This window comes from Fundulus heteroclitus, chromosome 5 (genome assembly GCF_011125445.2).
Source record: "Fundulus heteroclitus isolate FHET01 chromosome 5, MU-UCD_Fhet_4.1, whole genome shotgun sequence".
Lineage (NCBI taxonomy): Eukaryota > Metazoa > Chordata > Actinopteri > Cyprinodontiformes > Fundulidae > Fundulus > Fundulus heteroclitus.
In genome coordinates, this window is record NC_046365.1 from 9041115 (window position 1) to 9052968 (window position 11854).

At 44.1% G+C, this 11854-nt stretch overlaps 1 protein-coding gene across 1 annotated transcript in view; it reads right to left on the reverse strand.

Annotated features, from left to right (window-relative positions):
• The window catches only part of pld6 (phospholipase D family, member 6), a 30990-nt gene extending 21689 nt beyond the window's left edge, over positions 1-9301 (reverse strand). The window contains exon 1 of the mRNA XM_021324101.2: positions 9193-9301. The gene's annotated coding sequence lies outside the window, so the exon portion shown is untranslated. The remainder of the gene's footprint in view (positions 1-9192) is intronic.
• Positions 9302-11854: the final 2553 nt, after the last annotated feature.

Sequence of the window (11854 nt, forward strand, 5' to 3'; positions counted from 1 at the left end):
GCACAATTCTGACTGGATATTTAACCATTTGTTCTCATCAGAAATCGCAGAGCTCCTTTACTTTGGCACAAACTAGCTTTTAAGCAAAGTATTAAATTCCAACAGGCCGGAGCCCAGAGCTTTAGCGAGGCCATTCAGGAAGCTTTCCAAAAGAGACTGGTGTGTTTTTAGGATCTTTACTCTTGGAGCGCCAAACTGGGCCCAGGTTTCAACCACATGACCAGAACTGTCACTGAGAATGGGGTCGGCTACCATCACCAGACATAGAGCCTGAGCTGCTCACATTCCTACTGAAAATAAATAAATAAAAGCTATCAAGATAAACAAAACCTGCACAACCCTTCAAAAACACAGCAAATACATTTTTTGTAGTTGGGGAATAAAAATGTTTATTTGTAATTTTTAAACAAATATTAAACGAGAAAACATGCTACTAAAGTATGCTTTAATAAGAGAATCATATTTATTTCTTGAATAGAACATTCCATAATTATACAGAGGAGGGGGAAAACACAGTTTGCGACCCAATCACAAAAACCATATCCTCTTATATGTGTGCTTCTGTTGTAGGATTTCTAGGCAGATATTACATGAAAGCGCTCAAGAAAATGCTAACCCTAGCCTTGCTTTTCATCGTTAGCTCAATATTTAAAAACACTTCTCACTTTTGTCACATTTTTGGCCAAAGTCGTTCAGAGCTACATAACTCCAGAGCTACAGGTTACAGGCCTCTGCCCTAAATTGAAAGATTTTCCTTTTAGGATGTCAAAGAACAACCCAAGAACCACCGAAGGTCAAGCAGATTATAAAATGGAAGATGCTTGACAGATTCAAGCATCTTCCAGTTGACAGTAAAGAGGACCAAGAAAAAGATACCTGCTCCAAAATCAACACTTTGCACCTCCACATTTGCAGCTATTTTTAGGGTCAAGAGGTCAACATAAAAACTGATCCAGTTATGTGTGGTGGAGGAGGCATCATGCTGAGGACCTCTTAATTGCCTGGACCAGGGCATTGCACAAAGCGGGCGCAACTCTGAAGAAGGACTAATTGAGCTTCTTTGACCTCACCTGAAATCCACGGCTAGACGTTTGAAACTCGGACACATCTGCATGTTTCAACAGAACCATCAACCCAAACACATCTAAACTGGTTTTGGAAAGGATAGAACATTGAGCTTTCGGGACTTCGCAGACCTCAAGCCTATTGAGAACGCTCAGGTCCATGCTGTGAACCCAAACGGTTCAAATTAATGTGAACATTTCTGGCAAAAAGGGTTGAATATTCAGCGAGAAATGCGCCGAAACATTGTCAATGGCTAAATAATCCTCTGTTTTACATCCTCTGTAGTACACTTATCCAAATATTTGTGGAGGTGTTGCTGCAGTACATATATTAAAGCCTGCATGTTGAATTTTGAACCATTGGGGGATCAACGGCAGCCTGCCTTATATTCAATCGTCACACCCAATTCTTGTTCTCTAAAATCTATTTTAGTTGCAACAGATTCATCACGGAAGAGCCTAACGAACTACGGCCCTCTCGCTGATGAGGAGTGTAGATAAACTTCTGAGCAGACCCGTATCTCTAGTAACACAACAGATCCTCACATCCAGTTCATCTCAGGACCATTCCACTGAAACCCATCTTGCACAACAGAATCAGCTCTGTGACGCAGAGTAGCAAACGGAGAGAAAAACATCTCCTGCTGATGTTATATTAAAATGTGTCGACGGCGGTCTGTGAGTGCCGGTCTGCCGTCCTGTGGCATCTGTGACTGGCGCACGTTTTTTTTCAGGAGCCCGTCCATTCCCACGGAGCGCAGAACGTAGCCGAAATGAAAGAGGACGGCGTAGTGGGGTTGTGCACCAGACAGGGCTGAGTGATAATAGATGAGATGTTGAGTGCCTGCCTGGGCTCTCCACCCGGGAGGAGTGTGTCCGTGCATGCGTGCTCTGCGCCGCGCATTGTGTTCGATGATGGACCCCAGCTGGAGAGGTATTGACAGCGTCTTCTGAAACATGCTGGAGGATGATTACAATGGAGAATGATTATCACTCAGCCTCTCCCTCCCCCCCCCTCCCCCTTCTCTCCTCTCTCCGTCTCCCGCTCCTTCTTTTGCCTCTCCCATTCAGCACGCGAGGTCAAGTGTCACTCCGTCTCCCTGTTGTCAAGGCTGCCAATCAACCCACACAGCGAGTCCGGGGCAACTGTTGCCAGGGAAACAGAGCGATTTTGGTTGCTAGGCACCTGGAGCTGTGCTCACAATAGTCATTTTGTTGCTTGGGAGCAACATATACTCGCTCGCATAAACACGCGCATAGCCTCGGAAAGCCTTCTCTCGCCCAATCAACAGGTTCGCGGAGCGAAAAGGAGGAATATGGCGTTAATTATGATTGCGTACCGTCAACGGATTTGCTTACACAGTGGAAAGAAATCACGCAAGTGTGTTTGATGGGAGTGTAATCTATCTTCAGGGCAACGGGATGCTAATGCATTGCTGAATTTGCAAGGAGATGTTGATTTTCTAATTTATAATACTTTAGCAATAATGCTAATGCTCCAAAAATGTTATCCCGGCGTGTTTTATTCCACCGCCTCCGCTGCCTGATTAATCAGCAAACGTCCCGAGAATTCTTCAAACCCACACCCTCGACGTGATCGATAAAAGACATAAGCATCCATCATTATGACCAAAAATTGTTACCCATAAAACACAGTCACCCCCCGCCCCCCAACCCACCCCCACCCACCCCCCCAGGCGCACGGACCCAGTGAACCTTCACGCCGCAGCGCATGTGCACTCAAATGGAAGGGATCTATCTGCGTGCCTGTTTTTTCACGAGGTCCATCAAACCCCGGCTGCTTCCCCGCTGCCATGTAGAACCTGTGAAGCTCTTGTTGAGGTTTTTAGTGTTTGTGTCAGTGTGAGTCTTATTCTGCATCCTGACAGCCAGTCGGCTGAGTCAAAATGCTGAAATGTCAGCCATGGGTGCAAGCTTGACTTGTCCTCATGTGTTACTGTCTCCTGTTGCTGCTGCTACTGGCATCAAACTCTCACTTTTTTCTTTTTTTTTCTTTCTTTCTTTGTTATATTCTGAGCTGGAGAGTGAAAAGATAGGAACGCACGGGGGGGGTAATGTGGATGGGATCGTGGTTAAGCAGAATGCTTCTCTGGCAACATGTTTGGACAGTTAAAGATTTCTTCTTTGGATTGAAATCCAAACAAGAACTGATTGACAAAAAAAACAAAAAACGGTGAAAGGCAGTCGTGAAAGGACGAGATTATGGGATGAATTGTGGATGACAATCAAGAACCTGGATTTAATGTAGAGGGGTGAAGACTTTTGTGCTTATAGCAGCATGGTGCAAAGCCTCCTCTGTAGAAGCTGCTGAACGGCTGATGACACCAAAGCATCAGCTCCACAGGTGGACGGACTGTCACTACTGACAACAACTTGACGGCGGATGAGTTTAAATTGATTTCTACGCTGCCTTACAAAAGTATTCACTTCCATTTAAAAAAAAAAATAATCACATTAGAGCATCAAAGGTTCATAGTCCTGGGATTTTTCTGTGATAGAACAGAAAAGGGTGCTATAAACTTGGATGTAAGTTGAGGGATGCTTTTCTACACCCTTTTCATGAGTAATCTAAATAATTGGAGCCAATGCCATCCACGATGACCAGCGTCTCTTCTCTTTCCCTGCCTCACAACAGGATAATGCTGCCACCGCCATGTATCAGCACGTTCAGGTGGATCTGCCGTGTTGCATTGCTACATGACTTGTGGCAAACTGTAAACAACAAGGACATTTTTTTTCTGGACGGCCTTCCACAATGACCGCATATGTGGAGTGCATGACTAATGGTTGTTCCATTTGTATTTCCCGTTGAAGGTTAAATTACCTTCACAGCACAGTGCTGCCGCCACAACGTTTCTCAGTGTGTTCACAGTGCTGTGTAGTGTTATTTTTCAGACGTATATAAGTTTCCTTGCAGGCCTGAAGGTTCAGTATTGGTCTGTGGCTACATGGCATTGTGGCTGACACCAATCAGGACCTGTCATGGCTCCCTTTGAATGATTGCTTTCTTCCTACCGCTCTGTCATAAAGGCCAGATTTTTTTTTTTTTTTTGGAGTTCACAACTGGTAGTTTTCGACAGATTCTCCCAACTGAGCAGCAGATCTCTGCAGCTCCTCCAGAGTTACAGTGCTTCATTTGGCTGCTTCTCTGATCTTGCACCAGCTCTTTGCTCTCTGAAGACGGTCGGCGGCGCCGGATTTCATTGGGGGCCACTGGAGCAAACGCACAGAGCACGTCTCAGATTTTTTTATTTGTGAAAACCATTTATCTGTTCCCCTTCACCTCACAGCTACGCACCACTATGTTTTGATCAGTGACAACAACACCAACAACAAGAAAAAAAAATCCCAATAAACGTCATCGACGTTTTGCGGCCGCAACGTGACACAATGCAGAAAAGTTCAAGGTTTATGAAATCTCTGACAGGGCGCTGTATTTCAGAAAGCCTGGCCATAAGGGTAACATTTGCATTTTCTCCCCCTTCCTTTTATGCACATGCGTCTGGAGTCTGCAGCAGTATAGAACCGAGCTGCGCATCAGATCCACCGTCGACGACAAAGCTTCCCCTCGACTACGCGTATTCTCAAGCAATAACATCTACATCTGTATTATCAACCCAAGAATACCCGTGGTCGAGACCGGAGCACAAATGCCCGCCTCCGCCCACGCTTCCACTCCTTCCCCTCTCCATTCAGCTCCTTTCTTTCTCTCTTCTGTGTTATCCTCTCAGCTCCCGAAGCAGATTGCGACGTGGAGGCGATTCTTTTTTTTTTTAAGGACAGCACCTGTGACAAGGGAGACAAAAGAGATAATATTTAGCCTTGAGTGGCAACGTAGCAGCAACTTGAGTCCACTGCTAGATTACCAACTAGGCTGTACGCTCCATGTATGTCCACACACGTCAAAGGGATCACGCTGCCATCAGCTCGCCCTTCTGTTTGCTCTCCCTCGCATCAAGCCACCGTTTAGCTGAGCACTCAGGGAGAGGACAGGATCACCAATTATCTACAAGGTGTCAGGAATTGCTGCTCGCCACAGAGGGGGAGGGAGCGATTACCAACAACGGATGCTGTAGATAACAGATGTTTAGCCCTCATTTATTGTCTTCCCTTTTTTTCTCAACTTCCATCTCCTTCCCATGAAAAAAAAAAAAAAAAAAAAACCCACAACCCTTCTGCCTTCCCTGCTCTGTCCCAGCGGAGAATAAACCAGACTCTTCCCAATCCACACTTGCCAATTAGAGACACAGTAGCTGTCAGCTGAGGAGGAGAAAAGGAGGGAGGAGGAGGAGGAGGAGGAGAGCCACTGGAAAAAAGGAGGAGGGGAGTTTGCATTAGCACCACAGTCAGCTCCTCCTGGAAAACTCCAATACCAGTTTACAAACAGGACGTGACCGTCTTTCTCCCTTTTTTTTCCCCCCCCACTTCTTCTCACTTTTCTCCTTAGCCTTTCCTCTCTGATCACGCTGATGCGTCTGCCACCTTTTCTCCCTTCTCCTGCCCTGTGTTTGCTCTCTCATCCCCCTCAGCTCCGCTTGTTTATCCATCCGACCACATGAGCCAAACGTCCCTTCAAACTAGCAGGAAACCTGACACTCCTGGAAAATTCCTCTGAGATCCTTAACCTGCTGTCACTTAGGAGACCTCAACATCTCGCTCGTTATCCATATAACCCCCCACCCCCCTCTTTGTCTTCCTCTCCTCATCTCCTTTCCCACTCGCCTTTTTCTTCCTTCTTCCTCCGCCCCAACTGTCCAAGTCCGGCCTGCCGGTGATGGCAACTCGTGTGGACGTGTCTTCTGTTCTCACCACGAGCTGTGAAGAGATACAGGGAGGTGTCACAGATCTGGTGTAAAAATACACCCCGCTTGCCGCCCGGCTCGCCCCACAGGAGCGGCCGTGTGTCTGCTCGGTGTCACCCGGAACGTCGCGGTCTGATCCGCAAACACTCGTCGGCGTGGTACATCGAGGTTAAGCTATGATAGCGCGGCACTCGTGTGGGCGCGCCTGGAGCAGCGGGTTCTGAGACGTTCATGCAAACTGATCGTGCACCCACATATTTATGACTCCGACGTCTCCCCACCAACCCCAATAACATATTTATAGACTGGAAAGAAGTTTATTTGATGCCGAAAGACATCTGGTTTGCATCTATGAGGAAATCCATTTCCTGAATTGACTTGATTGAAAGAGAACTGGCTCCAGCTGGAGGGCCTAATGAAAGAAAATCGGTCTGTGTTTCATATTTATGTCTGACGCTAACAGACTTATCAATCCTTTTATGTACCTGGTATTTGGGTAGGCCACAGAATTACAAGTGGCTGAGCCCGGAGGCAAAAGACGAGACGGGCTTGTGATGGAAACAGAAGCAGAGCGGATGCTGGGCCTGCTGCTTGCACATTATTGCTTAATTGTTTGGAACTAAAGGCCCTGTTATGAGCGTGTTTATGCTTTTGCCTGCAACAGCAAATCCTTCCAGTCATTTCTGCCACGTTGTGGCGTCTAATAGTCATAGACAAAAAGAATAAATAAATGACCCAGTCAAAGCTGTTCTAATACACTTATTCTAGAGCGGAGAATTAGATCATTTCTACCTTTACCCAGCTTTTGGCCACAAATCTCCAAAGCAAAAGCCCAGACTTAGGAGAAACCTGTGCCTCCAGGATAGTTTTGATGCCCTACTCACTGGTGGCGTAAAGAGATCTTGCTATATTAAAAAGCAACAACATTTCTCGTCAAATCAAAATGTATCTAAGGAGCGCCTTCCAGTTGGAGATAGCATCTGCCTTCATGAGTCCAAATAAATATAAGCCGTTATCTTCCCCAGAAATGAAGGTGTGTGCTGCTGTACTTGTCTGAGGCTGTTATTTTGACGTAAAAATAAAAAGGGTGCAAGTTCTTGAGTTGCCTTATTGTGTTGACAGGGACCGCTAAAAAGGGGCGATATTTAACACTCTGTCACAAGTATTGCTGAAGAAGTCGGAGAGCACCGACAAAATACAGTGACTGGCTAACCGTTACTGCTAAGGATGCTAAAGCTAGCCTGTGTTTGTAGCCTCCCATCCCAGCCAACAAAGGGTGCATACATTCTCTTTTTGTGAGTCTGGACTGCATTCGATCATCTGTTGTTCAAAATCTAAAATAATTAGACCGATTAAATCTAAACAGGATAATAATTCTACGTTGAACAAAGATTTTTCAAAACAGAGTTTATGAAACCTGTATTCTCTTTGGCGACAGACAAAATGGAGCATTTTCAATGATTTTTCACAATTAGCACAACCTTAGAACCAGATATGCATAAATAATGTAAAATATGAACTACTAAAATTTTTATTATTCTTCGCTGATTTCTGTGATTACACAGCTTGTAAATCGTGCGAAACCTGTATTCTATGTGTGGAAAAAGAAAATCAAGATTTTGGTTTATGGTTTTTCAAAAGCCATAGCTAAAATCTCATCTTGTGTTGTTCTCTTGAGTCCATTATTCGATACCTCGTCTCATGACCTGGGTGTTCAAGCTACATTCAAGCTACATTCAAGCTACAATGGATTAATGGCTAGTTACACATCAGCCTCAAAGGGTACATGTCTTGTCCAAATGAAAATAGAGGTTTTCTGTCATTTCTGTCCATTCTTAAAACTTAATTATGAGCGCAGCATTGTTTCTAGATAGGTCTTCATCACTGTAAAAAATAAGATGCCCAAAATTTCAGTGTAGCTATGCTAGCCAAGTAGCAGTGGTAGCAGTTGTTGAAATATGGCATAGCCTACATAAAATAGGAGAAGTGGACCATGTGCCTAAATAGTGAGATCAATTGGTCTCTGAAGTTGAATCTCAGATCTGAGAATAAAATCATAACCAAGATCGTTTTAATAGTCTAAAACCTTGGATTTCCAAGTTGTTTTGGTGGCTAAACACTGCTAGCAATACTAGCTAATAAGAATGTATTACTCTCTATTTTAATTTGTTCGAAGAGTTAAAGCACATGTTTAACAAATAGTAGGTATAGTTATATGTTTGCCCATGGTTTAATGAGATACAAATGGTCAGAATTGCAAATAAACTATTTATAGCTGCAACGTTCACAATGTTTCATATGCATGGCAGCCATATTGGATATATAACTCAAGGCTGCTCGGTGGCCTCTGCCATTCCCATGTGAAATTGGGAGGCCTCCTTTGTTGTGTTTCCAACTTAGATTTTGGAAAAATTTACTTCCATGGACAAAAAGACAACTTGATAAAGCTGGTTCTGGTTGCACATGATGCGATTGAGCTAAATGGATTTGTGTTTGTGAAATCATTGTTTTTAAAGTTTAGTTATGTGCTGGTAATTGACTTGGAAATCTAACAAACACCTCACTGTGATGTGGCAAACTATACAATGAAGCCACGCATTGATTAAAAAGTAACTTTACGGCCCCCTTGAAAGGCCACCAGGCTACAGCCCTGGTAAGCCCTTTCTCAAGTCCGGCCCTGCCGGTACAGATGGCTCCAAGTGGCCTACTGGCCCAGATAACCAAACAACCACACACTGTAAAATCGCACATAGCCAGCAGCACCTGTTTTCTACGTGACAGGCGTGGGTTATCAAGCTTTCTTTGTTTGTAAATACATCCGCTCCCACTGACAAGGAGATCCCAGTTGAGATCCCAGGGCGGCAGGCGTGGACTGAATCCCTAACCCTCCACCAGGAGAGTGTGATCGGGGTTAAAAACCAACACGCTCTCCATCCAGCGGGATGGAAAAGGAGGAAGACGCGCTGCGGTGAAACACTGAGCTGGAAGCAGGTGCATCCCTCATCAAGACGTTTGATAGGCACTTTGGTGGGGATGCTGCTGGGAGCAACCTGTTTAGTTATCAAACCATGAAGCCTGCCAGCATCACACTGATCGCAGATCGGGCGTTAGGGCTCTGTTATAAACCGTTTCATCCGAGGTCTTTACGTCTTGTTTCTTTCATTCCAGGATTATATATATATATATATATAAAAAAAGGTGGTTTGTCATGATCACAACAGCCAAAAGTGCTGGGATCCACGCTATCAGCGGAGGCAAAATCAGATTTTATGAAAGGAGAAAAAAAAAAAAAAATCATCACTCACCGTTTGGTCCGCGTTTACGCTGCTCCCCTACGGAGAAGTCGTTTCTTAATGCCACGCACTGTTTCCACGCTGAAGTCAGAGAATAGGTTACTCTGTGCAGGGAAACGCCCCCCCCCCCCCCCCCCACCACTCCACCCCCTCTCTCCATCCATGCTGTTCCTTTCTCCACTGTGCGCTTCTCCGCCCGCTTGTGGGGGAATCACAATAACCACTCCTTTTTTCCTTCCCTTTATTGCCGAGGAATAGAAGAGATGGATGGATGGAGCGATGGAGACTCTGCAGCTGCTGTGGCAACAGCAGCATCCTTTGCAATGCAACTCATCTGCAACCTCTCACCTCTCCTCTCCTCTCCTCCTCCGCCTCTGATCACACTCTCTTCCTCTCTCTCTCTCTCTCTCTCTCTCTCTCTCTCTCTCTCTCTCTTTCTCTCTCCCTCTCTCTCTCTCTCTCTCTCTCTCTCTCTCTGTGGTCCATCCCTATCCACACCGCCGGAGAGCATGGCCCTATAGTGCAGCAGCAGCAGCCCCAGCGCTGGGCTTTGGCTACTTCCAAGTCATGATGGAGTATAGGCTAACGCTGAGTTCAGGGTTAATACAACGAATGCACCCCTGCGGATGGGTGATTAATTTCTCTTACTGACCACACACAGAGAGGCGAGCTATACAATGCTCTCTTTTTTTTTTTTTTTTTTTTATAAAAAAGGTGGAGAGTATTTCCAGGAAATTAGTGGGGGCTTTTTCACATTATGTCAAGGATTTGTTTTATAACCTCTCTTACACTGTGACTTTAGTTGCATTATTCACAGTCGACAGCATTAAATTACAAAGTCTGAGAGAAAGCACCGATAAGGTTGTAGTAGACGCGGAGCTGTGAGAAAGCAGCTGCTCCAAAATTGATTTGTTTCGTGTTTATGACTTTTTGTGTCACACCTGAATATTTCAGGTTATCATAAATCATTTTAATATCAACACAGCTCAGGAAAAGCTATGCGGTGAGACGAGACAGCGGCGGGAATTACTGGAAAGCGTGGCGTTAAACATGATATAGATGTAGTAGTGTGGTGGCCTGGTAGTACTTTGCTGCTTTAGGACCTGGGTTACCCAAATGGCAGGAATTAACAAAATTATGTCGGCAATAATCGAAACAAAAAAAAACAAAAAAAACAAAACAAAACCACAAGCCCATTAACAATGGATGACAGACTGGTAAAATTCAATTTGATTCAAAGTAGAAGAAACCATCACTGCAGACAAAACAGCTGCAGTAAGTGAAGATGGGAAATAATGTAACATTTACATTTAATATGGCAAAAAAATAACAATACAAACTAATACAAAGTGAAAACCTTTTTAGTTTCATCCCAATAATTAAAAGCAACATGCAAAGGACAATCTTGCTAAAACACCCCCTTTAATCCATCTCCTGTCAGTGTACCATCCAAGAATAAAGAAATTCTGCGCAAACCCGTGGAAAGTTTGCTCTGCGCGCACCTGCTGGGTGAGCAGTAACTAGGAAACGGTGAACTTTCCTATTTTAGTCCCTTCAAACAGTTTGCTTTATGTTATTGCACTTAAAACAATCGTCAACTGAACCGTTGAAAAGTGAACGCTAAAATTATCGTCTCTTCACAATTTTTACATAGATAACGCCCTGCACAGTGAAAGACAGACCCAAGCACGAACGTTCGCAGATTCCCATTAAATAATCAAAACCAGCTGAAAACCCAGTTGCTGTATCGTTATTTAACTGTGCTGTACATGTGTGTTTTCAGTGGCTCATCGTTACAAGCGGGATGACTTGCCGTGATTGATGGAGAGAGGAATTCTTCTCTATAGAAGACGATCCTGAGGGAGAGTATTCAACCATCAGTTACTTCATCCCCAAAGGCGAAAACCCCCTAATGTGTCTGAAATGAAGCAAACATTTCTCCACAGAGATGTTTAAAAGCTCGATGACAGTTGTTGCCACTAAGGTAGATATTAGGTTTGGGGTGCGGTTGCTTTTTCATACAGCGTCAGGTGGGTCATCATTCAAAAACCTCTTTCTGTATTCACTCAGCTTGGCTTTGTCCGATATTACAATTTGTTTCATGGTCTGAAACATTTAAGTGTGAGAAGAAAATAAAAAAAATAAGAAATATTTATTGGAAGACTGTAAACACGCTTTCACAGCCTTTTTCTCTGAGCTAGGATACTATTTAAAGTTCAGCATGTCTAACAGGTTTTACAACTAAAACACCTCTCACCTCAGAGGGTTTACACTGACCTAAACCCTCTGATATTAATGGGAACCTTCATTTTGTTCTGTAATATAACAAAAGAAAACCAACACATTTGGTACATTTACAGAGCTATTTTTGTATCAAGACCACCTTAGTTTTGAGCCAAGCATGAAACCAGCATTATACAAATGTCAGAAGGAAACCATCTTCTAACATCTCTGGTTGGATCTATTCCATGCATAACAGGCAACATTCAACATTTTAGCAACAGCACTGTTTCCCAATTTTTTCAAATTACATGATTAAACCTCCCAGGTTTGGAGATGTAAAAGTACAGCCATGTGAAAATCAGAATATTCTTATTTTATTGATGTTCATGATGCCTCGCTTTTACCTCAGGCGCTCTGACCAGACATGCCTTACATGTCTTGTTCTTAGTTC